This window comes from Equus quagga, chromosome 13 (genome assembly GCF_021613505.1).
Source record: "Equus quagga isolate Etosha38 chromosome 13, UCLA_HA_Equagga_1.0, whole genome shotgun sequence".
In the NCBI taxonomy this organism is placed as follows: domain Eukaryota; kingdom Metazoa; phylum Chordata; class Mammalia; order Perissodactyla; family Equidae; genus Equus; species Equus quagga.
In genome coordinates this window covers 50,670,655-50,697,404 of record NC_060279.1, presented here as the reverse complement: position 1 = coordinate 50,697,404, position 26,750 = coordinate 50,670,655, and the positions used below count along the sequence as shown (strand labels likewise).

General features: G+C 48.0%; 1 pseudogene; it reads right to left on the bottom strand.

Annotated features, from left to right (window-relative positions):
- Window positions 1-3,865: 3,865 nt before the first annotated feature.
- Window positions 3,866-12,364, bottom strand: LOC124250196 (ATP synthase subunit d, mitochondrial-like; annotated as a pseudogene).
- Between the last annotated feature and the right edge of the window lie 14,386 nt (window positions 12,365-26,750).

Below are 26,750 nucleotides of genomic sequence, written 5' to 3'. Positions count from 1 at the left end.
TGGAATAAAGTCTTGAAGAACACACAAGCATCATCCAAGAGGCAATGAGGGTCAAGAGAGAGCCAGACAGAGAGAACAGAGGTGCAAAGGCCCTGAGGTAGCAGTGAGCCTGGTGTTCTGGGGAACAGGAGGAGGCCCTTGTGGTAGGAGCAGAATGAGTGATGGGGAGAATGGTAGAAGAGTTCAGAGAGGAAATGGGGACAGTCGCACTGGGCCTCGCAGGCCACTGTACAACTTCAGCTTTTAATCTGAGCAAAACAAGGAGCCATTGTCGGGTTTGAGCAGAGAACCACGACTAGGCTTATGTGTTAAGAACAGACCATGGGAGGGGGCAAGGGGAGAAGCGGGAAGACCCCTTAGAAGGCTACATAGTCACAGTAGCTATCAAGGCCAGAGAGGCCCGAGGCTCAGATGAGGACGGTCACAGGGGAGACGGTGAAAAGCGATTGTTGCTGAATATATTTTCAGTGCAGAACCAACATGATTTGCTGATGAGTTGGAAGTGGGGAGAGAAAGAAAGAAAGAAATCAAAGATTACTCTAAGGTTTATGACCTAAGGAACCAGAGGATGGCGCTGTCATCGCTGGAGACGGGGAAGGCTGAGGGAGAAGCGGGTTTGTCAGCGTGCTGACCGGGAGCTCTGTTTGGGGCAGGTTACGGTTTATTGGCCATCTAGAGGGTGATGTTGAGTAGGCGATCAGATATACGGATCTGGAGTCTGGAGAGAGGTTTGGGCAGAAGATACAAGTAGAATACCATCAGCACATAGATGGTATTCAAAGCCACAGGAAACGATCACACAGGGATGGGAGGATGGAGCAGAGAAGGGGCCCGGGGGGAACCACAAAGAGGCTGGGGAGAAGGGGAGCCAGTGAAGGACGCTGAGGAGGAATGGCCCAGGAGGTAGGAAGAGAAGCAGGAGTGTGGGGCCCTGGAAGCCAACGAGACAGGCGTGCTGTAGAGGAGGAACTGGTCCAGTATGTCCAGTGACACACGATAGGCCACGGAAGTTGAGGACTGAGGATCGCATTGAGCTGCATGAAGGTCATCGGGTCTTCATTGAGAGCAGGTTCAGTGCATTGGCCCGACCGGAATGCATGGAAGAGGAACGAGAGGGGAGCAACTGGAGCCGGCAAGTGCAGACAACAATTTATCCAATTCTGAACGCTTTATCAGCTTATGCGTGTGAGTGTGTGCGTCTTGTCAGCCCCATGAGTGTGCAAGCTGCTTGAAGCCTGGGCTCTATTCTCTTCTCTTCCCTCCCGTTCAGCGCACAGACGGAACCCAACCAGTACCTGTCGATAGCATGGGCTCTCCAACCATATGGGCAGCCAGGTGCTGTGGGGCTCCTGTCCGGTCTTCTGAAGCTCACATCATGAGGGACCTTCGGACGTGCTCATCCCAGTCCCACCTTACTCCAGGCCCCTTCCAGTCTCTGCCCCAGGGGCCTCCTTTCAGTTGCTAGAAAGCCCCATGCTCCTTCCTGGGGCAAGACCTTAGTACATCGTAGTGGATGCTGTGACGTGCGACCAGATCCCTCTTCAGGACTGAGAGGCGGATTCCCCCAGCCACTGGCAGTGCTGGTGGCAGACAGCTCAGCTGTCAACCCTCTTCAAGAACAGCCTCAGCTGAAGAAAGCTATCTTGCTCAAGGCCCCACACCCTCCCCAGAATGGCCTGCACTCAGTGACTAGTAGCTGCATGGGGTGTATAGACCCAGGACCCTCATCCCACTCAGGACTAGTCTGGGGGGCCATCCCAGCCTCACAGCCTCACAGCTCCTGGGGCTTGGCTGAGGCCTTCACTGACCCTGCACCGCAGCCCAGCTTCTCCCTCTGCCCAGTGCTGCTCCCTTCCTCTCTCCCAGCCCTTCCTTCCTGGTAATCCCAAACGCACTGCCGGTCTCAGAGCCATCCTCAGGGAAGCGGCCTGCCTCACGGAGGCTGGTCCCTCCTCCTCCACCCCTCCCACAGCCCATGAGCTCCCCATCCTCTCTCAGCTCATCTCTTCCTCAAGGAAGTCCCTGGGGACTGTCCCTCTTCCCACCTGCAGTCAGGGTCCTGCCATTACTGGCTTCCATAGGGCTCCAGTGTCCTCTCTGGGTGACTTGCCTTAGTTTGTGTTTACACATGGATTGCTACGTTTATGTGGGGATTGTCTGAACCTTGCATTAGCCCACAGGCCGCACGGAGACAGGTGCAGTGTCTCGTTTTGTTCGCCCTGATCCTCGGTGCCATCACATGCCTGGCACGCAGTAGGTCATCAGGATGTGTTTGTTTAATGAACGACGTCCCTGGAAGTAACGAAGGTCGAGGCTCTGATCCAGGTGGCATTTCCGGCCTAATGAAGGCCCCACCTAGACTGCTCCTCTGAGGCTGAATCCCTCGCAGGGAAGAAGACCCTTCTTCAAAGGAGGGATTTACCCCCTCACTGAGGAACAGCAGACCACTTACCAACCCACCCACCCACCCCGCAGACAAGCGGAAGGGATCCCCTCTCCCTCAGGCCAGGAGCGTGTGTCTCTCTCTAGGTGCCCCAGGCCCCCTTGCCTGGCCACCATGTCTTCACAGTGCCCTGCCCCGGGCTTGGCCCCAGCACGAGTGCCTTGTTTTCCTTCCTTTGTACACAGGTTATGGGGAGGCAGGAAGCTGGAGGCCCCGCCAGGGCTGAGGGCTCAGCACCTCTCATAATGCGAGGTCAAACGAAATGAAAACCCGCCTCCCTTGCCCCATCGTCTGAATTCCTACACTGGCTATGACATGGCTAAGGGGAAAATATTGGATTTATTTTTATGAGTTAGTCGTCACCCTGAGGCCCCTAAGAGGAACCGTGCGAGGTGAATCCATTCAGAAGGTCGGAAGGTCATAGCTAACTTGTAAAAATAAATCCAATATTTTTCACTCTGTCTTATTAGATTTATATGATGCAGACATCCAAGGGAGGTTTGTTTTAAAAAAATGGTCATTCTCCAGCGCTGTTTAGAGTATTTCTTCCTAGCCCCCACCAAACCCCCATTTTATCTCCAGACTCTCTGTTGATCATCTGGTCGTGTGGCAGTTTCTCAATTTTTAAAAGTTTTTTTTTTGAAATGAGTACCTGAGAGTCTGCACATCTCCCTCCCATCATTTCATCTCTGCGGAAACCAGCACCCAGCTTTCTAAGCAGAAAGTAGCCAAAAGTGGAGGTTGCAAATAACTGAACATATTGACAGGTGGTGCTACTGGAAAGTTCAAAAACTCACTTTTCATCTGATAACAGGGCAGGAGTGTAGGATCAGCCGGACCCACGTTACCACTCAGGAAATCAACCGTGATACCCACACGCTTCTGCCTCCAGCTCCCCAGGCTGGTCTCTCAGCCAGTGTGTCTCAACGGAGAATAGGGATCACCAGACGCACGGGGGCTCTTGAGGGAGTCAGGGAAAGCCCAACCCCACTCCTGACATTCGCTCAAGCCCACTCCGCTTCTTCTCTCTCTTTCCTTGTGGTCCACACATTGACTTTCTCCAGCAATGGTTTGACATTTAATTATCATTGTTTTCTGCTCCTGAATCCAGCTTCCCTTCTGTAGAGTTTGCTGGGGCTGCTGTGACAAAGGCCCACAGACTGGGCAGCTTACACAGTAGAGATCTATTTCCTCCCAGTTCTGGAGGCTCAAAGTCTGAGGCCAAGGTGTCAGCAGGGTTGGTTTCTTCAGAGGCCTCTCTCCTGGGTTTGCACATGACCGCCTTCTCCGTATCCTCACTTGGTCTTTTTCCTGTGTGCACACGTCTAGTATCTAAATTTCGTGTTTTTTTAGCACTATATAATTATTTTTAATGTCCAGAGTTTATAATATGAGGGCCAGAGCTTTCTCCCCAACTCACGGTTATAAATTCCCAATTGGCTTGTGAGGTCAATAAGGATACTCCTTGTCTAATTTGGTTTCTGGGAAGACTTCTTTCAAGTCCTCAATGGTCATCTGATCAAATGGAATTGTGTTCTTCATCTTCTCCAGCTCCTTCTCGTATTCCTCAATCCTGGCCTTGGAGAGACACAAAAACTCAGCACAGCTTTTCACATCTTCTTTTTCTTCAGCATCCACCTGGACAGTCATCCCCTGCACAGGCATCTTCGGGGCATTAAACTTCTTCTCAAAGTCATCTACCAAGCCCGCCTCCACCACGCTGGCCTTGTAGCATGGCCATCGATAGCGGGTGGAGTCAGGCAGAGTAGCCAACCTGGAGGTGAGCCTCTCATTCCAGGATTTCAGGGAGTTGGCAATTGCTTCTGGTTTCAGGGTTTGATCTCCCCAAAAGCTACCCAGTCAATGGCTTTTAGAGCAAGTTTTTGCCCAGCTGTCTTGTGATCCTTCACTGACCTAAATTTCTTCTTTAAAAGGACACCAGTCAGACTAGATTAGGGCCCACCCTAAAGACCTCATTCTAGCTTAGTTACCTCTTTGAAGACCCTGCCTCCAAATACTGTCACATTCTGGAGTCCCAGGGGTTAGGACTTCAACACAGGAATTTTGGGAGGACAGAATTCAGCCCATAATACTCTCCCAGGCTAGACACTAAGCTTCCTATTAACAAGGAGGGTCTGTCTTCACACAGCTCTTATGCCCCTGTCAGCACCCCACGTGCTGCTCAAAGCAGACGGGGCTCCACAGAGACTTGTGGCAATGAGCCTCCACAGTAAGGGGGCAACGATGTGTGAATTATCTTTGAGGGGCATGATTGTCGAGTAACCATCATTCTTGTTATTTCGTAGCCGCGTTTCATATTTTATCTGTGTGCACATGCCACATACTTACCTTCTCAGGGATCACCTTTCTCTAACTACAAAGCCTCTTTGGACAGAAAGAGAAGTAACGGGATTGACTTGTGATTTTAATCTGCCAATTAGGAATGGTGGGAACATTGAGAGCCCCCATGGTTTGTTGCATTTTGACCTCTTTCCTGAAGCTGAATTTCAAATTATTGTGTGTTCTCAGGAGCAAAACCACCAGTCTCTGCTCTGAATTTCCAAGGCCTCTTTCCAGCCTGTGATAAACACCCAGATGAAGCCAGATCGATCCCACTGGGCTGTGCGTGTCTCAGCTCCCTGAGAGAGAATGTGAGCAATAATGTCAGCACACGACTGTCCAGCCTGCCAGTCTGGTTCTCGTCTCCCATCCCTTCTGAAGGATTCGATGGAGAAGCCAGAGAACAACAGTTAGAAAAGTAAGCTCTGGCATTCTACAAGCCGCACCACCAGCGCTTTAAATTCTCCCATTGCAAGCGCCATCTGCTCTCAGGGAGGACACCAAGCGAGCCAAGGAAGCTGCCCTCTGGATGGTGTATTTTCAGAGCCATGAAAGGCCCTCTTCGCCCAGAATATCCACTGTGCCTCAGAATTCCACCATGAAAGCCACGCCTTTGATTTAAGGAAACGTTTTGCAAAGTGTGCTCCGTGGAACACTGGGTTCACATGAACATCTTGGGGGTAAGGAAGAGTTTGGGGAAGGGACAGAGACTATGTTTTCTTGTATACGTCATTTTCCCAGATCCGAGCATGAGGTCTGCTACGTAGTATATTCAATAAATCTATGTGGAATGATCGTTGAAGCAGCCAGAGAAATTTGGGAAACACCAGACGAAAGCCAAAATTAAGTGAGTTTTCTTAGTTCTGGCCTTCTCAGAGCTTTGGTGAACTGACGGGCCTTAGTGGGGACCTCTCTGCAAACATAATATTTGGGTCCAATATTCCCAAAAGCTGTTAACTACCAGGTTGCAATACTCTTGTTCCCTGGTGGGGTCGCTTTATAGATGAAGAGCTTCATACGCCGTGCTGAAGAAGATTGCAGGGGAAGGGAAGGGTACAAACCTGAGGAAAATGGCCTTTGGGGTGACTTGACAAGCAGTTGCATAGACGGGAAACCTGGAAGTTTGGGACCCTGGAGGTCCTCAAAGCCCATTGGAGGGAAATGCTGATTGAAGCCACTGTTTCTAGAAGGTACCTGAGTCACATGCTTTGGTAACATCAGGGTGGAGAAAGAACGAAGGAGTGTTTCGGAGCAAGTTGATTTGCATGAATTTGTCACCTGGTCCCCAGCAGAACAGCAGATGTCTACAGCAGGTAAATCTTCATGGGGATCAGGGAACAGACACGGAGTGGAGAAGGGTGAGGAAGGAGAGGGAGCCGTGGAACAGAGCACTGGGGCCTCGCAGAGCCTTCAAGGCGGGCGGAGGTGAGGAGTTGGGGCCCCAAAGGACACTGAAGATGAGTTCAGTTGTGCCCAAGCCTGACTCTGCTCCCTGATGCCACCAAATAAACATCACTTCCTTATCAAGAAGCTAAGTCCATTCTTCTCACTCTGGAAACAAAGAGAGAGAAAGACAGAGAGACAGAGAGACAGAGAGACAGAGAGACAGAACAGCTCCCATTTCTCAGGGCTTCAATTTAGTTCACCCTTTGATGTGCACAAAACCAGAGCAATTTAAAACTCAGGAAACTCAGCTTTCAATAATTCCCTGCTAGGTTTCCGTCTGCGGAAGAGTAAATAACACAAGGCTACAAACGCTGGAAGCAAAATCGCCAATAACAGCTCCATGCTTATGATAACTTTCCCAATTTTCTGCAATCTTCACCGCTTCTCTCTTGACTTGGGTCTGTATCAGATTTTTCTTTTTTCTTTATTGAACCTCTGCCTTGGGAGCCACTGTCACAAAAAGTAATAAACACATCAATCCAAAAGAAAAAGAGAGAATTGTGCAGTCTAAACTACTTAACCAATCAAATTGGCAGCTGGCGGAATGAAATGGAAGAGAGGGAGCTAAGAGACCCACTTCCCCGAAAACGTTTCTACTGATGGAATCACCCGTGGCGGAATATGGACCCAGACTGCACGGGGCTTTCTAATAAGTTAATTGCAGTTTCTAACACTAATTGTAGATTTCAACCTGTGTTGCAATTTCAAGCCCTGGGATTAATTTGTAAGTCTTGGGTTCAGCCAAAATTTGACAGTTCTTGCTCTGCGTTTGCCTCCCCCAAAATATAAGGAACAGGGAAAGGATTTGTCTCGGAATAAAAAATTCCTTTCCTTAAAAAATAAACCCAAATAATAACAACACCTCTCAAATGATTACCGTGGGTTTTGTGGATGTGTACTGGAGACAGCAATTCCGATGTTCACTGCCCCTGAAGATCCCCTCTCTCCCAAATCACAACCACCAAAAATTATGCCTGAAAGGGAAACAAAAGCAATTTATGTTTTCCAGTTACTGGCCCAGAAATAGCCCAAGATTACTTGCATACGGAACAGAGGAAATCAAATCTTTCACTGCTGCTTAAAAAGAAAAAAAGATCCTATTACAAATTAGATTTAACTCAGGTGTGTATAGTTTGCCAGTTCTTATCCAATCGTAAATGAGACCAGGGTTGCCTGTTGGGAGGGAAAAGTGGCTTTTGAAACATGTCTTATTGACTGGGTGTAAATTACCTGCAGCAGATTTGTGAAGCAAATTTGAAGCAGGGGATGCCTCCAGGCGACACAGTATTGATCGTAGATTGATATTCAGCTGATTTTAAAGGGAAAAATAAATATTGTTTTAGCAGCAATTTAATTAACAAATCATTGCACAAATACTAAGAATATCGTAATGTCTAATACAGGGATTTAAGCTGGGTGGTCTTTTTTACAATTGTCTGATCAATGTTCAGTTTCACATGTAGGTTAATTGTCTTTAGTTATCACTCTAAGTCTGTCTGTGAATCCACATAAAGTAAAATGATGGTTATGGGCACCCTGCTCATTTTTCTTTAGACTCTAGGAGCGAGGTTTTCCCTGCTCCTAAATGAAATGAACACACTGCTCTCCAGCTCCGGCCGACACTGAAGTGCTGTTTTTCACAGAGCCCTCATGGCACCGTGGGAAGCTGGAGGGAATCCGGGCCGGCTGTCAGGCCAGCTCTGTCCTCAAGCCGTCATGAGACCTTGGGCAGATCACTCCACTTCTCCCAGCTCCAGTTCCTTCATGGCTTAGATCGTCCCTGAAGTCATGGTGTTCTGATAACCAGCTCTGGGAGGCAGAAGCCCTGATTCGTAGTGTTTGCCCATTCCCATGGTGTAAATACTCCCACCACAACTGATTCCCAGCTACTGACTTGACGGCACTGCATGCACAGCTGGGGACAGATGCCTCGAGCCCCTCAAACCACCTCCAGCTCACCACTGCCCCGAAGACCGTCTAGTTCGAGTTCCATGAGTTTTTGAACGGCATATGTCTATTGGCTCACCAGCTTTCAGAGAAGATAAGCAAAATTTAAACGCACATACACAGGAAGTGAATTATATCTTTTTTTGATAACTCAGAAGTTATTTCAGAACCTTCCAGTACAACAGAATTATATTGATGAATACCAATATCATTTCTCATTAACAGTATTTCCAGAATATCCAGCTCTATTCACTTTGTTCTTTTAGAGGAAAAACAGCAAGATAATAGCAAAATCATCTGAAATGGAGATGACATCTGTAAGAGTTCCCAAAATCCTCCAATGAACCGAGTTTTTAAAATGTCTTTTCTCACTTAATACAAAAGTGCTACGTGTGCATTGAAGAGAACGCAGGTAAATTCAGGAAAGCACAAAGAATAAAAATGTTGAAATCTCTTTAATTACCTCACCCAGAGATTAACATATTGGTGTGTTGTTCAGTTGTTTCTCTCTCCTCTCTGTCTGTCTTTCTCCCCCTTACACACACATATACACACACACACACACTCTAGTTACAAAAATGAGACCAAACAAGGTTTTGTGACTTTTTACTTGTTAAACAATGAAAATGAAAATATTACCATATCATTAAATATGCCTGCTTTATTTTTTTTTAAAGATTGGCACCTGAGCTAACATCTGTTGCCAATCTTCTTTTTTTTTTTCTTTCCTCTCCCCAAAGCCCCCCAGTATACAGTTGTATATTCTAGTTGTAGGTTCCTGCATTATTTTTAAGGGCTGCATCACCCAGCTTTAGTCAATCAACCAGTCCTTTATTTTAGGGCCTCTGGGCTCCTTCCAGTTGTGTGTTAAGGTAAGACTATGTACTCAGCATCTCGGCCTGCATCTTTGTGTACAGCCATGATTGTTGCTAAGGAGTCAACTGCAGGAACTGGAGTTGCTGCAGCAACTGATGTATTTTTGAAAAAACATCAAAGTTGTCACTGAAAGAAACCTGTTATTATTTCTGCATGAGATCAGACAATACCCATGGTGTAGGGACAGGTCCAACAGCGACCGAGTGACGTTCTATGGCTTTATTTTGTTTCTCGCACAAGGCAACAGAGAGCTAGTAAAGAACTGGTTGTTGCCATCTTGTCAGTCAAATGTCAGTGCTCTTCATAAGGATGACCCGGAGACACGTGGCAGGGGCCCAGGGGACCAGTTCTCCGTCCCTCTTCCCATTTCAGAGCAGCCTTCCCAGGAAGTAAGTGGAGGAAACCTTGACAAAAGCCCTCAGAACTGTCCTCGCATGGAGGGCGGACGGCGGGAAGTGGCGGCCTCCTGCTGAATGGGCAGAGAGGGCTCTGTACGCGGAGCAGCCCCCACAGGCCTGGGCAAAGAGGCCACCCGAAGGGCAGTGGCAACCGCTCCTTGCCATAGAGACTTACTGCAAGCAATAGGCAGCTTCAGGAAATTTCTGATTTGTCTTTGCAACAATATGCAAGAGGACATTGAATCCAGAAACTAGAGCAAGCGGGATGAGGATGAAACACTCTGAGATAAGAGAAGAGTGAATGGAGAGAAAATACAATTGATTAATTAAAGACCATCATCTGAACAGCAGGTTGGATACTGCAGAAAATCAATTTAATGAGGTAAAAGACAAATTCAAGACATTTTCCATTATACACATGGGAATGTTGGATAGATACCGATTTACAGTGACAGAGAAAATGATCAAAGATGTATTTAAAAAACGTAAAGGTTGCCACTATCAGAACAAAAATGGGGTATTTCCTTCTAAATTACTTTTTTAATAAAAGGAAGAAATTAAACGTAATCTGTATTTTTTTTAAAAAAAAGGGGGGATGGGAAATCAAATAAGACTAAAGAACAAAACAGAATAATAGAAAACCAAACATTGCTGTCATAATGTATAAACAGATTAACTGTCAAAACCAAACCATATAAATGAGTTAATTCTATTAAATTCAGAGATTCTAAGATGGAGTTAAAAAATGCTATTTAGTTAGATAATCGTAAAACAAAAGGACTCAAAAGTATTAAATAACAATATAAAAAATTTGAATGATATAATAAGGTTGATTTAATATAAACATATTATATTCCCTAAAAAGGAAGAGCATAGTCTTTTAAGTTTTCCATAGAATATTTACAAAAGTTATCTTTTGGCTTCCAAGGACGACCTTAATAAATTCAAAAAGAATTATATGGTTCCTGAAGGGTGGTTTTAAGATGGAGATCGAGGGCCGGCCTGCGGCTGAGTGGTTGAGCTCACATGCTCTGCTTTGGCCGCCCAGGGTTTTGCCGCTTCGGATCCCGGGTGCGGACATGGCACCGTTCATCAAGCCATGTTGAGGCGGCATCCCACATGCCACAACTAGAAGGACCCACAACTTAAAAAAAAAAATACAACGATGTACCAGGGGGCTTTGGGAAGAAAAAGGAAAAAAAAATATATATATATATATATAAAGATGGAGAATAGAGCCCAACAATTCTCTCCTCATTTCCAAAATTCCATGGAAATGTTTGAAGAAATCTAAGAATAAGAAACAATTGGTTTCCTATCCTAGAAAACTGAGAAGAATGTAACTAATGAACCCCAATGTGTTGGGGAGGGGATGCCCACGGTGTGCTTGACAAGCAGTGCTAGGTCCACGCCCAGGATCTGAACCTGTGAACCGTGGGCCACTGAGCCCTGGAGCACATGACCCTGACCACTACACAACCGGGCCAGCCCCATAAACCCAAATTTTACAGTACTTCTGGAGGCTGCAGAAATAGAAGTGAAAACTAGTCCAAGGCACAAAGAGCCTGCGTTCAACGCACACGTGGAGGAACGCTGAGAAGACTCTGGACACAGAAGGGGTCCGGGAGGACCACCGATATCAGAAGGGGAGGCTCAGGACGAGGAGGCAGGGGGCCAGCCAAGGGAGCACTCGGGCCGGGCCCACCTGGCCTTGAGCCCGGCTCTTCCTGAGGACAATCCAGCCACTGCGGATGATGGGCAGGTTCACCCGGTGCCCCTCCTGGCCCACAGTACTCCCTGTAGCCCCAGGCTCTGGCCCCTTGTCCTGCAGATAAACTAAAGTATTCAGTGGTAAAGACCCACAGAAAAGTCATCATCGTGGAATATTTTTTCAAAGCACGAATTTGTCACAGTGTTTTTGTGAAAAATGTAGCATCTTCATTCTTAGGTTCCAAAATGCTGAGATGGAAAAAAAAAGTCAGAGGTGGGGCCGGAATGGGAAGGTAGGCCATATTGCCATTTTGAAAGTGAGGCCAACCCAGTTATCTCATTTTCTTTTTGTTTTTTTGTTTTTCTAGGAAAAAAATATCTAGGGATACTTTTTGAGTTGTTTTCCAAATTCAAATTGAATAAAAATAATATACTCTAATAATAAATTCTACTATGAAAAATAATATACCTTAAAATGCCTTGAGACATAAGTAATTTCATTTGCTCCTATACTAACCTTTTTAATTAGGTAGCCCAGGGGTTACTACACACATTCCACAGACTATCTATGAGACACCTAAGGCCCAGAGAGGTTAAGTGACTTGCCCAGAGCCACAGAGTGATAGAGCCGTCTCTTGAGTCCAGAACTTCTGCCTCTGAGTCCAGTGTTCCTGCTCCTTCACCAATGACCAGAAAACCTTGACCTGATCCATAGATAAATTTACGAAGGAAGAGCCTTGACCCCATTCACGGGAGCTGAGGTGGCCCTAAGAGTGAGCATGAGGAGCGGGAGCAGCTGTTGCACATGAACTTCCTGTGGAGAGCTCGCCCGGCCCTCGACTCAGTCTTCTCTCTGGTTAAATGGGGCAGCAGTCAGAGCTTCCGCAGCCCCACCCTGTCCTCCACAGTGAGCCCGCCTCCTTGTCCACTCACGGGCCTGAGCCGGGTGCCGCCGGGCAGCCCGTCCCTCGAGCAGAGGCAGCCAGAGTGACTTCTCTGCGGAGGAGCCGGGAGCTGGCTGGGCAGGGGCCCCAGTGAGGGAGGGCGCCTGCCCCCCTGGTGCAGACAAGGTCCCCAGCCCTCTCCCGTGTGAGGTGACTGTGGCTGCGGACGAGGCTGTCTGAACTGAGGAGGTAGTTGGCTTTGTAGTCCGAGGCTTGGCATCGAGATTTATGTTGCTAGTGTGGCCACACTCACCATCCATCACGATTAGTTACAATAAAATCTCTCCTCGTGTTTTTAAAAGCCCTTCGAGTTACATTCCATTATGCAGTTAACATCTCGCAGATGGCCGGGCCATTGTTCACCCAGAGAACCAGCTTTTGATCTCTTAGAAAGAGGGCAGGGAACCAGCGCTTGACCTCCCCACAAGCCCTGGAGACGGGGAGCCTGGAGCCGAGGAGAGGGAAGAAAGTGGGCCCTGGCTCACCCGGAGAACTCGGGGGTCAGACTGAAATGAGTGGCTGAACAAAGCAGAAGGGCCGAGGCCACCCCATGGCCAAGGGGTTAAGTTCCTGTGCTCCACTTCAGCGGCCAGGTGCTTACCACTTCGGATCCTGGGCTCGGACCTAGCACCCCTCACCAAGCCATGCTGTGGCGGCATCCCACATAGAAGAAATAGAATGACTTCACCTAGGATATACAACTATGTGCTGGGCTTTGGGGAGGAAAAAAAAAAGAGAGAGGAAGGTTGGCAACAGATGTCAGCTCAGGGCCAATCTTCCTCACCAAAAAGCATACCTTAAAAAAAAAAGCAGAAGGGCTTGGGGTGCCGGCCTTTTTCTTGGGGGCAGTTAACCCAGGTGCCCTCTGGTCGCTAGAACAGACGGGTAGTCTTCTCTGAACAGTTCCACGCTGTCTCCGAGGTGCTCTCCCAGGCAGGTCCAGATCTGACTCATAATTCACACTGGATGGAGGCCCCTGCAGGGCACTCAGATGACTAGAGGTAAAGAGACAATTATCAACGTTGTCCCCCAAAACTCACTGCTCCCTACCTCCTCCCACCACCCCCGACTGCCGTCTCAATAAACGGCACTCGCCAGTAGCCCAGGCCCGGCGGCGAGTCTTGTGACGCTCCTAGAGAGTCACTCCTCTGCTGCGGGAGGGGCCTGCGGTCCTGCTCACTGCCTGAGACCCGCAGTGTGTCCCGTGGAGGAGGGTACTTCTCTGCCCTTGTCACTGGTTTGGCACGTGACTTGCTGTAGCCAACAGCACGTGAGAGGGTGTGAAGCAGGCAGAAGCTTTGAGAGCCATTGCCTGTTTCTGCCAATTCGCTTCCTTTTTTCCAGTCTATCCAGAAGAGAGGCTGCTCCTTCAGGCTGGATCTGCAATGAAAAGGACGTGGGGAGCAGGTTCCACCAGCACCCACAGTGACCTGTAGAACACGGGACCTAAGTGAGATGTAAAACTTTGTTTTGTGAGCTACTGAGATTCTGGGGTTGTTTGTTACCGCAGCATAACTTAGTAAGATCAGAAGAATTCAGGCCCCAAATGGAAGGGTCATCCTCGATGGCCTTCTTTCTCTCAGCCTCCACGTCAGCCTACACCAAATCCTGCCGTCTCCACCGTCAGCTCTGTCTTGGATCCACCTGCCCTTCTCATCCTGCTGCCACCCCTCCCATCCATAAACACAAACCCCACGAGAGGACGGACACTCGTCTTTTCCTCTAATGCCTCCCAGCACATGGCTGCTCAGTAAATATTGGTTGAATAAATGTCTAAATAAATGGATGGACTTTAGCCAAGCTTCTCATTTTCTGGATGAGGGAAGCAGTTCCCAGGGAGTGTGTGCCCGGGAGGGCCCTCTGCCCCCAGTTAGCTCGGAGCAGCACCCGGAGAAGAACCCGGATCTCCTGACTCCACCGGGTGCTCCCCTCTACACCACAGCCCCCTCCTCCTCCCTCGAAAGACCTTCAGTCTCCTTTCCTCGGGGCTCCCTCCTCTCACGCCCGGAGGCATCAGAAGCTCCCTCTCTGTGTCTGACACGTAGCTCTCCAGCAGGGGCTTGTCCCCGCTGGACTCACCCTCACCTGTGAAGAATCTGGCAAAGGAAACAGCCCCGCCTCCACTCCCTGCCCTGAGGATGCTCATACTGTAGCTGGTTCCTCGAGCACCTGCATATGCTAACTGCTTTCATCTTCTCGGGCACCTCAGGAGGTAACGACTATTATTATCTCCATTTTACCTCGGAGGCACAGAATGGTTATCTAACTTGCCCACAGTCACACAACTAGTGAGTGATGATCCTGGGATTGGAGCCCAGGCAGCCCGGGCTCTCAACTACTGTGCTATCCTGACCAGACCGGGGCCCTGTGGGGCTCTCCCAATCACATTCAACCAGAAAAAACACCATCAGTCAGCGCATCTTCCAAGAAAATATACACATTTTCAAAATCCGACAGCACTCCTTCCTTCCTGCCTCAAGGAACCTGTGAAATTATGAAGAGAACACGGACTTTGAAGCCAGGCAGGCCCGGGCTGCACCACAGCTGTCATTTACTGAGTGCTGACCATGTGCCAGGCACAGGGCCAAGGACTTAGCCTGTGTTACCTCATTTAACAGGAAAGGAAACTGAGGCTGAGGAAGGTTGAGTGCTTTGGATAAGCTCCCAAGCAGAGAGAATATTCCAGCTCAGGCGGTTTGACTCTCAGGTTGCGGTCAAGACACTTAACGCCTCTGAGTCTCAGGTGACTCATCTACACAATGATACAAACTCACAAAACATGCAGCACACTGTGTGGCACACAGTAGGCCGTCAGATGGCAGCTACAAATTGCGAGGAGGCTCCCCCACCATTGGGCACAATTGCTGCTTAGAAATAACTGCCTAGGCTCAACCCTCAAGCAGCCAGGGATTTCAGAGGCTCCTGAGAAAAGTATCGATCTGCTAACGATCAGCTAGAATCACCAGAAAGCCATCTGCAAACAAAAGGCCCTGGAGAAATCATCAGTTGTCACCAGCTCCTTAACCTTCAAGGCCGGGCGGGGGTCAGACGGCGAACTCCAGTCCCCAACGTCGGTGTGCCCCTCCCTGAGCTCTGAGCTTGCTGGTTAGCAGCTCCAGAGACAGGATGCCGACCTCCCCAGACCCTCCGCCTCCCTGTGAAAAGAAATCCAGCCCAATGTGGACCCCAAGAGCTCCAAACCTTAGTCTTCTTCTCTAAGTCCTAATAATGAGGACGAGCCAGGCTGTTTCATCGCCCGCTGCTCAACTGCAAGATCCGTCCTGGGGATGCTGCCGTGAGGCTGGGAGCAGGGCAGATCCGTCTCATTCGGCGGTGAATTCATTGTACCTCTCGTCTCCATTGTGAGGGCCTTCCTGGCAGCTCCTCGGCTGAAGGCGCCTTGCCTCCCTCTCAATACAGTTTCCGCAATGGTACAGCTACTGGCCGAGCCACAGGGCGGTGGCCTCAAAGACCTCACTTGACCAACACCAGGGCTCCCTCTTTGAAGGCCGTGCTTCCTGTGTTTCCATTACAGACCTGGAACTGGGGCTGCGCTGGTTGGCAGCTGGCAGACGGAGTTGGGCCAGGTGGGAGGAAAGCAACAATCTGACTTTATACCCCACACGTCAGCCTTCAGGGATCTTTGCCAAATGAGGAGTGGTAGATGACCTCCCTGAGCGGGCCGTGGGCATCTCCCAAACTCCGAGTGCCAAGGCCTGCCCAGGACTCCTGCTCTGGGACAGACTGTGTCCCCGAAGGACCCTGTGAGGACTCCAAGGAGCTCTATGAGCGAATTCCCCCGGGGCCCAGAGTCAGGCGGTGTCATAGTCACAAGCCTTCCAGAGGGCAGAAGCCATAGCTGGTCATTCAAAGAGCCAAGGACCGTGATGGCTCAGACCGTGTGCTCCACAGAGAACAGCACAGAGGGGACCCCTGAGCCATCAGGATTGGCAGAGTCCACCACAGAGCTGGACTCAAGGCCAGATTGGGAGGCCTCTCTGCCACCCAAAGCCTGGTGTCCTGGGAGGAGAAAGTGCTCACTTGGCCAAACCTTGACCAGAAGCCAAGAGGCCACAGGAGATTCGAAAAAGCCCACAGAGGAAAGCTCTCTGACTAACTTTTAAAGAGTTTAAGGCAAACATGAAGTGCTTGCTCCTCTCAAATGAGGTAACAGAGAGTTGTAATTGGACGTGACCCTGGCCCACAATTTATTCCTTGAATATCTTCCCACTTGAGCCCTGGAAGCAGTTTCCTAGTTACGCCCACAGTGCAGCCGCTCTGTGTCCTCCCTCAAGAGCATCTGGGAACCCTGGTCAGCTCAAACAGAAGAAGATTGCTCCTTCAAACAGAGATGTGCAGTCACCATCTGGATGTTGCTCAGGATTGCCTTGAGCAGGAAGTCAAGAGATTCTTAAAAACCTTTGGACAGATCTGACACCAAAAGCAAGAGCCAGCAAAGGAAAAAACAGGGAAATTGGACTTCATCAAAATTAAAAAGCTCTGTGCTTCAAAGGACACTATTAAGAAGGTGAAAAGACAACCCACAGAGTGGGAGAATATTTGCAAATCATATATCTCACAAAGGCCTAGTATCCAGAATATACAAAGAACTCTTACAACTCAACAATAAAAACAGAAATAACTCGAAAGATGAGGAAAGGATTTGAACAGATATTTTTCCAAAGACAATGCACAAATGGTGAATAAGTACATGAAAACATGCCCAACACCATCAGTCATTAAGGAAAAGCAAATCAAAACCACGAGGTAACACTTCACACCTCTCAGGACAGCTGTAGTCAAAAGGTGGACACGTGGAGAAATTGGAACCCTCACAATCTTCGGGGGGGGGGGGAGGTAAAATTGTGCACTGCTTGACAGTTTGACAGTTCATCAAAAAGTTAAACACAGAGTTCCCAGATGGCCCAGCAATTCCACTCTAAGTGTACGTCCAGGAAAACTTGAAATACATCCACACGAGACTTGTTCACAAATGTTCATAGCATCATTCTTCATAACAGCCAAAAAGTGGAAACAACCAAAATATCCAAGAATTAATAAATAAGTAAAGAAAATGTGGTCTATCCATACAGTGGAATATTATTCAGTCATAAAAAAGAATGAAGCATGATCCGTGCTGCAATGTGAACCTCGGAAACATTATGCTAAGTGAAAGAAGCCAGGCACAAAAGGCTACATGTTATATGATTCCGTGTGTAGGATAGGTGAATCCATAGGGACAGAATAGATTAGTGGTTGCCAGGGGCTAGGACAGTGGGAGGTCTTCTAGTGGGTGTGTTTTTTTCTGGGGAGTGATGAACATATTTTAAAGTTAGATAATGGTGATGGTTCATAACTTTGAAAATGTACTAAAAATCACTGAATTATATACTTTAAAAGGGTCAATTTTATGGTATATGAATTATATCTCAATTTAAGAAAACTCTCCGGCAGTGATTACAGAGATCAGTGTAGGACTTACCCCAGAGAGGGGTGCACCCACCAGCTTTAGCCAATCCCGAGGAGGTGATGGGAGTCATTGTAAGAGCTTGAGCCGGCTGGGCACTGACCAGGCCGGGTGTGAGGAAGAGGGCTGTGGACTGAAGGGGAGAGGCGGAGCAGGGAGACCGGCCAGGATGCTGCTGGCTTCCCAGGCTGGTGGTCCAGTCCTAACTGAGTCAGACTCGGGTCTTTAAAGGCGAACGAAACTCCATCTGCTTCCAGCTAACACCAGCCCCAGTGAGCTCAAGGCAGACGAACCAATCCTTCTGTCTCCTTTAAAGGCTCCAGCATGAGCCATGGGGAGATCGCTTGAGGACATCAGTTTTGCCCATGAGACACACTCATGTCCAGAAGTCGGGAGCCCCTAGGCGATAGGCCGAGCTTTCACTGCACTAGCTGTATGACCTTGGGCGAGTCATTTAACTATTTTGGATCTCAGCCTCCTTCCTTGAAAGTGAAGAAGTTGGAACAGTTGATTTCCAGGATCCCTCTAGCTCTAGAATTCCCAGATTCTGTAACAAAATTCCCAGAGCCAATGAACTCAGATACTGCTTTAGGACGCTTCCTGTTTACCAAAGTCTCACCTTCTGAATCAGTCTTGGAGTATGAGCCACACTGTGTTATTTCCATCACATTCCTTTTCCTACTCAAACTGGACTGGAGGTTGTCCAGGCCGGGCCTTGAGTCGCATAGGACCCAGCAGGAGGGGAGGCTCTCGGGAGGGTTCAGGGAATGCCTTTCAGACAGCAGGTTGAAATGTTCTCCAAGATTCCAGTTGGTGTCTCCCTGCAGCTATGGGGGAGACTGGTCACTCTGTATATTGAGAACTAGGAAGTCTCAGCAGGGTGGTCTGAGACTGGACCCCAGTACTCCTGAACTCTTGGCAGTTCCAAGAGTGGACGCTGGCATTGTTCTGCGGGGTAACTCCTTTGGGAGGGACCACTCGGTGGGCGAGTTTATTCATGCAGACCCTTCTCGCTGCGCTGCGGGAGTGGAGTCATCCAGAGACACACGCTTCAGATGAGATGCTAAACGTGTGCTTCTTAGTGTCAAAGGCTGGCCACACAGAGGACAGGGCTCATCTCTGCAGAAAATTATGATATTATTGTTTTTTAAAAAAAACTATCTCTTAGAAGGGACCAGCAGTGAGGCCTTTGGACCAGAGGTGAGGAGAGAGAGAACAATTAGGCAGGGACTTCTTGCCTGGGAAGAAAATCTTGCTCCTGCAATATGGTGGCACGGTGGGGGCTAGAGAGGGACGGGGCAGGTGCAGCCCCTCGTGGCAGGGAGGACTGCTGGTTTCCGGTGGAGAACTCACTTGCAGTGTTGGGTTTTCCTTTTTGGTGCTGTAGGTCCCTATAGTTATCATCAACCTGGACGCAACCCTTGTTCATCATTGCTGGGCAGTCTCGGCTTTCTTATGAGGAATTATGGGATGGATCCTTGTCTTCCTTTTAGGCAGGATCTAAAAGAAACCGTGTTTCCCACGATGGCTTTTCTTGTGGCAGGAGCAGATGCAGCCCTGGAACCTCAGGGAGTGCCCAGGAGAAAAGCGAGAGGCACCTGAAGTGGATGGAGGAGGGGGCAGGTGGCCTCGGGGTCCACACGTAGCATGGCTCTTGCCCACAGACACTCGAGAGGAAAAGGGCGGGGGGTGGAGAGGGCTGCCTATCCTGGCAGCTGACACTGTCCCACTTCTTAGACCCAGAGTTCTGGCAGGGCTGCCTCCTGGGACTGGCTTTCCAGCAAAAAGCCACGGCCATCAGAGCTTCTTAGGATCAAACGGGTGACTGGAGTTGGAGATGCTGGCCTTCCTGCAGCCCCAGTTTCACTGGCCACAGCTCCAAGGCCTGGACCTCCCAGTGGTGGCAGGAAGCAGAAACCCTAGGGTCCAGGTCCAGAGGCACCCTGCTAAGGAGCCACAGTGCCACTGAGGTTGTCACTCAGGAGCACTGCCAGAGCCAACGGATGTCACGTTTGAAGACGGACTCTGCCAGGCCTGGCTGACCAGACCCCGTCAGCCTGGGTCTCTCTCACGGGCCTCAGCCTCGCAGTGCCTCCAGCAGTCTTCAGAGACGCCACAGGGACCCATCACCTGGCAGAGCCTTCAGAACATCCCAGAATGTTAGGACTCCGTTTCCGTCCTATTGAAGGCTTAGTTCAATACAGATGCTGAGTTTTATAGTTGGGCTTTATGTTTTCTCAGGGAAACTTCTGGGTAAAGTCATATAATCATGCTGTCCTTTAAAGAGCACATCCAAGACAGCCTAATGCCACATACAGTAAACAAAAAAACAGCACGATGACTAGACACAGCCAGGATTCAGGATGTGGCTTGCGGGAACGGGGCATCCTTTTTGGGAGGCATTGTTGTCTGTATGACTGAATTTCAGGGGTGCCCCACCCCCAAACGTTTTCCTCACTGAATTTTGAGCTTGTGTCATCAGCAGTGTATTCCTCTGGGAGAAACCCTCCCTGTGTTGAAACAGCAAACACTCCTGGGAGGTCTCGCTCTCTTGTTAGTGTAAATGAGTACTTTCACGGGGAAGAGAGACTGTAGGAAGGGGCATTTGGAAAGGGCATATGACACAGGAAGAATAGGTATAAAAGACTGAAGTCATCCATGTCATAATTTTGCCGCGGGCTGCTTTCATACCTCGAGCCAAACTGAATGCGTTTCTCTGATCTGTAGGGACAATGATGACTATGTCTCCATTTTCACTTGGCAAAGAATGGGTCCAGGAGAAACTGGGACCACCGACAGATATCATATCACACCCATTAGGATGATTTATATATATATATATATAATTTTTTAAAAGAATCCAGAAAACAACAAGTGTTGGCATGCATGTGGAGAAATTGGAATGCTTGTGCACTGCTGGTGGGAATGCAAAATGGGGCAGCTGCTGTAGAAAACACCATGGTGGTCCCTCAAAAAGTCAAAAATAGAATTACCATGTGATCCCACAGCTCCGCTTCTGGTTATGTACTCAAAGGAAGTGAAGGCAGGTACTTGAACAGACTTGTACATTGTGCTCATAGCCGCATTCTTTACTACAGCCAAAAGGTGGAAACAACTCGCATGTCCACTGGTGAATAAATAGACGAACAAAATGCTGTCTATGCATGCAATGGAATATTAGTCAGCCTTAAAGGGAATGAGATTCTGACATGGGCTACAACACGGCTGAATCTGGAAGACGTTATGCTAAGTGAAATAAGCCAGTCAAAAAAAGACAAATACTGTGTGATTCTGCTTATATGAGATACTTAGAATAGTTGAATTTATAAAGACAGAAAGTAGAACAGTGGTTACCAGGGCCCCAGGGAAGGAGTTATAGGGAGTTATTGCTTGATGGGTACAAAGTTTCAGTATGAGAAGATAAGAAAGTTCTAGAGATAGATAGTGGTGATGGTTGTACACAACGTGGATGTATTTAATGCCACTGAACTGTTCAGTTAGACTGGTTAAAATGGCAAATTTTAAGTTACGTATGTTTTACCACACACAAAAGGTTTTTTTTTAAAAAAAAGAAGAGAAATTCAGTAACTGAAAAGCAGACTTCCCTTGTCTTTCCTCTAGGAACACAGTTATCAGGGCTCAGACTAGAGCAGAAGGTGTGTCAGTTGGGGGAGCTTGGTTTTGCTAGGTAACAAGCACCCCCCCAACTTCTCACCCATCCTACACGCCCAACCTGTGCTGTCAGGGCACTCTGCTCATCCTGCTCGTTCAAGGACTCCAGCTGACAGCAGCACATGCCAGAGGGAAAGGATGTCCATCGAAAGGGTCTTGTACTAGAGAGAAAATGCTTTAGCTTGGACGTGACTCATGACACTTCTGCTCAAAACTCTTTGGCCAGAACTCATCACATGGTTCTACCTAAAGCTGGGAAGTCAGTATCACCATGTTCTCAGAAGGCGGAGAGCCAGAAGTCTTTGACAAACAGCATTAACGATTTCTTTAGAAGTACGTAGAAGAGTCCAGAGGAAATCATGCCCCCATTCCCTTTGAAATTGAAAATGCCCTTCTATCCAACCATTCGTCCAGCCTTCCATTCATCTAATCACCTATTCATTCCACAAACCTTCCTGAGGGGCTGCTGTATGGACGGAGCCTTCTCGGTGGGCCTTGTCACTTCTTGCCATCACTGATGGGTTTTGGTTCCACCAAGGGAAGGCTCAGTCTCCAAGTCACTGAGACCTAACTCCACAGGGGGTGCGTGGTCTTCGGTGGCAGTCAATCCTCTCCCCTCACCCACCTGGACAAGGGCTTCTTCAGGCTCTCATCACCTCTTGCCACCTAAGATACTCTCCAGCTATTTCATATGATGATAGAGGCAGCCAAGTTCTGAGGAGCCACTGGAAACCCAGAGAGGATGAAAGCTCTCAGAGCCAGCAACTCCCCGTCCTGCCCCAGGGGAGAGGCATCAGAAACTCCTCCTAGCAGCCTTCTATTTGGCATCTTGGGCAAATGCTGAGCTGCGGCAGCACATTTCTACCTCCCCAGCACAGTGGTGGCATCTAGGCTCATACCGCGTATCTGCCCAGAACAGAGGCCAGTAGGTTGCAGTGCCTTTCATCCTCATCTTTCCCAGTCTATCCTCTCATCTCTTGTACGTCCTGCTCTCAATCCACTCTACTGTCACCTCTGTAACCTTCATTCCGTTGCAAACAAGCTCCTCGACACCCATTCATTTATTCAGTAAGTGCTTATTGAATGTCTCCCGTGAGCCAGGCACCGCTTCAGGTGCTGGAGATGAAGTCCTTGCCTCTGTGGAACTACTGGGTCAGTTCCCGTGAGAAGACGGGGCTGCACGGGGCGCCGCGGGGTGGAGGGGAGGGAGGACTGGATTGTGGGTGCGTTTGACAAACTCCGCCATTCTTCCCAACACTCTCCCACCGTGCCGGGTGGGTCACTGTCCACAGATGTCCTGCTCTATTTCTCTCTCAGTGAAGGGCGCCAGCTCCTTCACAGTGAAAATGGAGGCGTCTGGATGTGAGCTTTCCCAGTTCCTCTGGCTTCACCTTTGCGTTACTCACGCGGACGCCCATCCTCATTTCCCTCCCTCCAGTCTCCACTCAAGGCAGATCCGAACCAAGCCCTCCCACAGCGTCCTCTGAGCTTTCCTGAATTCTTCAGTCTCATCCTGTAATGCGATTCTTCCCTCACATCTTTAGACGTGCTCCAGGTGATTCGCCTTTAAAAGTTAGAATTTAGAACGTTAAAAAGATGAATTTTCAAATCAGTGTGGGAATCACTGATTGTCCATTGACTGGCGGACACATTGGGGGGAGGGGAGAAAGAGCCAGAACCTTCTCACACATCATTCACCAAAATAAACATGAGATGAATTAAAGATTTGAAGGTAAAAACATAAAACAAAAAGAAAGCATCATAAGAAAACACAGTATTTTGTGATGTGGAGAGAAAATAGGACAGAAACAAGAAACAATAATGGAGAATATTAACAGATTTGACTATATCAAAAATCCAAATTTTTATATAAGATGAAATACACCACATTAAAAGACAAATGATAGACTGGAATAAAGTATTTGTGACACATACAAGGAAGGATAATACCCAAAATATATAAAGAGCTCCCACAAATCGAGAGAAAAGGCCTGAATTCTTTTAATGACAAAGGCTATGAACAGACAGTTCTCAAAACAAGAAATTGAAATGACCAATATGCATATAAATCATGCTAAAAAAATACCCTTCCTTAACCCTCTCTTTTCTTCCTTTCTGATAAAGATTATTTGAAACAGTAAAATGGTCTACCCACTGCGTCCGCTATCTTCTCTCTTAAATTCATTGCAATCGAGTCTTGACTCCAATATGTCCTCTGGAGCCTCTCCGGCAGAGTCGCCGTGGGAGCCGTTTACTCGCTGGAAGGACCAGGTGGATGTGGGAAACAAGAAACGCCGTTTGACTGGACCCGGAGGCTGGGGCTGGAGAACAGCAGGGCACAGAGATGGGAGATGAGACGAGAGGGTGCTGGGCCCAATACGGCTGTGGGGCCACATGTTCATTCTTCCAGAGGAAGCTAGTGTGGCCACTGCTGCGGTGACAGACTAGAAAGGTCAAGACTGGAAGTGGAAAGACCCAGGGGACAGCTGTCGCCGTCATCCCATGGGAAAGAACCGGGAGCAGAAGCTGGCAAATGGAAGAAGGACGGATTCTGAGGCAGTTATGAGGCTGTGGACTCACCGAATGGAGGGGTGGAGAGCAGGTGGCGAGGACCAAGAGGGAGCCGAGGACAAGCCCCAGGCAGCGCTTCCAGGAGTGCAGCCCAGTCACAGAGAGACAGACAGAGGTGCTCCAGGCCCAAGGAGGCCTTTAAGAAACGCTTACTCATTCACAAGACCGTCCTATTGAGACTATTTTTAGGTTTTGAAGAAAGACCAAGAAACGAAAGAGTTATCCCTAAGTGGGAAGGTTTTCCCAAGGTTCTGTCTGCCAATATACTGCAACAAATGAAAATTTGGATGCTTTAGAATGATTATTTGGGAAGACATCTGACCAAAAGATAAATAAATCCAAATTAACTGATGCTCTATAAAATAAGTCTTTAAGTATTTTACAGGCTCTCTTGTGCCCCCAACAGTCTTTATAAGCCAGCAGACGCTCTTCTCTGCGTCCCGCCCTCCGGAGGAAGTGGCTGATCTGCGACCGCGACATGACGGGTCTTCTCTGCAGCCTGAGTCCAGTGAATTGTGGATCTGATTCACATGACAGTGGTGCGGGCAGACCGAGCCCGTCTCTGCTCACTGATTCCCCCCTCCGCCCCGAGCAGCCAGAGCCCTCCTCAAAGAACAGTAGATTTATAATAGGAGCAAAACAAAGGAGGCGGGAATGAGCAGCTCTTGGAAATAAGTAGGTCAAGACACAATCAATTTCCAAATTTAAAATTATGTTTGAAAAATGTACCTTGAATACAGGAGCCTGCTTCGGCCCTGTGGGGTAAAGCATGCAGAGTTTAAAGTTCCTGAGTGGCTGCTTTATCAGGTAGCCTGCAGTTTACCCTGGAGGTTAAGCAATAAAATGGAAACAAAAATAATTTAACAGTTTTGCAGTTAGTTGAACCCAGCAACAGCTCCTTAAATGGCTTTCACCTTCCTGGGCTTGCCATGCTCATAAAAGCTACAAGACGCATTTCAAAGCTATGAATTTGCTAAATAGAACTTCATTTCCTCTTCTTATTAGAGGTAATTAAATTTATTAGACGTCAGTAAAAGCCTTGTAAACAGAAAATATGAATGCTTATAAAAGTCTGCCCTCTCTTTCCAGCCTCATAATTAAGATGCAAAGAGAAAGCAGCTAATAACAACTCATAATTTATGAGGTGTCATTCAACCCCGAATCTGAGACATATTGTGGAGGTATTAAACACTGAAATGAAAATAATTCCCGCTGAAACACATTATTTATTAAATACATAACCACTCAGAAATAAACACATCACACACAGAACTTGATGTTTCTGATGGAAACAGTACATACATCCTCTCCTGCTCTGGATAGATTACCCATCAAGTCAAATTCTTAAATCAAAGTCACAACTTGTTTAAATGCAAGCTGCCTGTGGCAGCCTGGCAAGCCCCAAATTTCCACATTCACCTTGATGTCAGTTTTCAAAGACTGAGTCACAGTGAAGGTTTTTCATTATTATCGTTTTTAACATTCTCAAAAGAAAAGAAGTCCCCCAGCAAGCATTAGGGAAAGAGAAACAGGAGAGAAGACACGGAAAAGATTCTAGAAAGAACAGCAAGAATCAGAAATAAACAAAAACATTTCCCACCCTCCGGCACAGATGAACTTAGAACCATCTGCAGATGTGACGGCCCCCACGCGGGTGATGGTATCGAACCCCAAATGGAATCTCTTTTGGTGGCAGCTTAAGGATGTATTACATCTTTATCACCAGTCCAGCTGAAACCTGCACTTCGAGCTCTTTAGAATAAATGGTGACGGAAATTTTAGCATATTTCATTGATTCAAAGATGCCCTTGTTTATAAGGTACATGATTATTTTATGGCTCACTAAGAAAGAAAAAATAAAACACTGCCAATTAAACTATGACATGCCATCATTGTGAGATGTGTCCTGATATCAGAGCTGTTAGAACTGAAAAAAAAGTGTTTTAGAATCCACATGATACAGTCCATAATATTAGATGTGGTGAAGATTAACATCAATCTTAAAACTGTTACCTTGGTTATGGTACGTGAATTATATCTCAGTAAAGGTGTTATTAAAAAATGTTATTTCGATTTTGTAAAAGTTAGTCAAGAAAGGCCTTACTTGAAGATGACAGTTGAGGAAGAACCTAAAGGAGGTAAGGGAGCTGTGTGGATATCTGAGAGAACAGAGTTCTGGCAAAGCAAAGAGCACATGCAAAGGTCCTGTGGTGAGTAAGTATTGGTGCAGGGAAGCCAGAATGAATGGTGCAGAGAGAGATGGCTGAGGGTGGGAGTGGAGGTAGAGCGGGTCATAGGAGATGAGACCAGGGAGGGACAGAAAAAATAAATTTTCCTCCAGTTTTCTGTGAAGCTGAACAAAAATTTTTAAATATTCTTTTAAAATTTGGGGGGTATAGGTTATCCATCAATTTCACTCCAAAACCCTACCATGGGAGCTTCTAGACTAGTGTAATAGTCTGTTAGCATCCCTGCCTCTTCGCAGGTGGTCCTCCTCAAGAACCCCCTTCACACAGGCACGGTTCCCAGCTCAGGCTCCTTCCGAGGGGACAGTTCCTTGGCCGCCTCCAGGCCACCAAGGGCGGAGGCTGCTTCCAGACCACAGGACTCTTGAGATGGGGCCTTTGTGTTTCCTCAGGAATCAGAAACTGCTCTTTCATACAATGATGCTAATGAAGATGCTGCCCCTCCCCAAGTCACCGCCCAGCTGCAAAGAGCAAGGCCCGCCCTCGAGAAGCCAGGTCTCCTTTTGAGCCAGGACTGAGCCTGGCGCGAGGCTAAGAGCGTCGTGTACTCTCTCTCCCTGTTTGACCCTCGGACGATGCCATGTCCTAGGTGCTGTTAGCTGCCCGGTTAACAGAAGGCGCTGAGAACAGAACAGAAGAGGACTCTTAGAGTCGGATCTGGGTAAGATCTACCCCAAAGCGGGGATCCCA